The sequence below is a fragment of the Penaeus monodon genome, chromosome 17 (genome assembly GCF_015228065.2).
Source record: "Penaeus monodon isolate SGIC_2016 chromosome 17, NSTDA_Pmon_1, whole genome shotgun sequence".
Classification (NCBI taxonomy): Eukaryota; Metazoa; Arthropoda; class Malacostraca; order Decapoda; family Penaeidae; genus Penaeus; species Penaeus monodon.
The window spans coordinates 34,548,529-34,551,028 of NC_051402.1; positions in this window are offsets into that span (position 1 = coordinate 34,548,529).

Here is a 2,500-nt window from a genome sequence, read left to right on the forward strand (position 1 = left end):
TATTTGTGAAATAATAACATATTTGTGAAGTAATCATATGCCCTATGTGTAGCACTAAAACTCGCGAGTGGGTGAAGGAGAGGGTGGGCTTATTCAAATAGCATAAACAGATCATTCCTGTTGAAGACATGCGCGTATTAATAAATGGTATATACACTCGTATGTTGTTTATTTGTGAAAAGATTCGGTTTCTCTTTCCGAGTAAAAAAAAAATGAAAATTATGAAACGGACATAAGACTTGAAAGAAGATGAATCAGAGAATGACGCGCGTGAAGTCTTAGCGTAATTACATTTGTTTGTCCAGCAGTACATATTCTGTGGAACCAAACATAATACCTTTTTGACAATACTGCAAAGCCATTGATAGTAGGACCTATTACAATAAGTGCTAAACAATTTTCTATATTTTTTTATATTTTTTCAGCTGTAATATCATTAGCTGGACCTTAATTATTCCTTCTGTAATTAGAGGTGAAATTTTGTAATATTTCAAGTCAAGGTCAAATAATTTGAATATAGGACTCGACTCTCGATTCTAGTTCCCGAATCAGCAAGTATATAAGCCATTTTCTTTCCACTACAGCTTTCGTAAGAATCAATAATGAAGGTTTTAACAGTATATTTCCTTTGTTCCTTTGCCTCTTCGGTGACTAACCGATGATTATGATTTCGGAAAAGAATTAAATGTCTCAATCTATACACTGGACGACTTAATGCAATCCTTAACTTGTCAAGTAATATATATATATATATATATATATATATATATATATATATATATATATATATATATATATATATATATAGATAGATAGATAGATAGATAGATAGATAGATAGATAGATAGATAGATAGATAGATAGATATAGATATATATATATACTTGACCCATTGACCAGCACTCAAGTTAAAGTTAGGTATTTTCCTATTTAATACATATTTTTACACGAGTTTGCTGATTTATGAATTAATTTTGGTGACCTTCATCACGTAAATGAACGAAACATACATTTGATTCTCTGGCATATCAAACATCACGTTTATGCTCATAAATTCTTTTCTCAAAAGCTTTACCGGTCTCACCTATGTAAAACTAAGGCAATCCTTACAAGTTATACCGTAAATACCAGGAAAAGTCTCAAGAGCAACGCTAGCCGTATTGTGGTTAACCAAAGTGTTCCGATACGTAAAAACAATGTCAATTCCAGCGCCTTTAAACATGTGGCGTTTTTCATCGAGGGACGGGTTATACGGAATAATTAATAGATTACCGGCACTATCCTGCTGAGTATTACGGGAATGAGTACAATATTTTAATCTCGCAGATGAATGTGCTTGATTAAAAGGAAAGGGAAAAGAAAAAAGGATATTCTTATTTCGAAAACGTTTAAAAAATGACGTCGAGCTCCCGATCGATAAATTCATTATCATAAATCCTATACGCTTTCAGAAACATGGACGAGACTACTGACTTTTTAACATACAACGGGTGATTCGAGAAAAAGTGAAAGTAACTAGCAGTATATATATATGCGTGTATGTATATGTATATATTTGTATATGTGTGCATATGTATATTTGTGCATATGTATATGTATGCATATGTATATGTGTGCATATATATGTGTGTATATATGTATAAATGTGTATATATGTGTATATATGTATAAATATATATATATATATATATATATGTGCATATATGTATATAAGTGCACATATGTATATATGTGCTTATATGTTTATATGTGTATATTTGTATATATATGGATATATTTGTATATGTATGGATATATTTGTATATATATGGATATATTTGTATATGTATGGATATATTTGTATATATGGATATATTTGTATATATATATATATTTTTTTGTATATATGGGTATATTTGTATATATGTGGATATATATTTATATATAGGGGTGGGATTGTTCATTTAGTGGGAAAAAAATAGATAAATCATGTTAGAAACATGCGCATACTGATGGTTTATACACTCAAACGTGGTTTACTTATGAAAAGTGAATCTATGTCCTTCCGAGTGACATAGATGATTGTTTAAAAATAAAACAATGGAAAATGTCAAAGGGGATATATAAAGTATAGTCTCTCTATATTAAAAAATTGTATTTGTTTAGCAAGGTTTTTTTTATCTAATGTGCATTAATTTCGTTTGAGTTTCAATAAGATTCGAGAGAAAATTAATCAGTGAATGACGTGCTTGGAAGTCTTAGCGAAGATTTACATACATTTGTGTTTGTCCAGCGGTACCTGCTCTGTGGAACCAAATACAACCGATCGCGAATTAATAACCATTTGATAATACTGCATAATCCATAATTTGTAATAGTCATTACAAATAGTCATTTCATTGTAATTTAGTTAGGTGGACCTGAATTATAATCTTTTAAAGTATAATCGGAGGTTAAATTATGTTGTACTTCTTCGCAATTAGTCAAGGTCAAGTAAAATGAACACAGGACGTGACTGTCA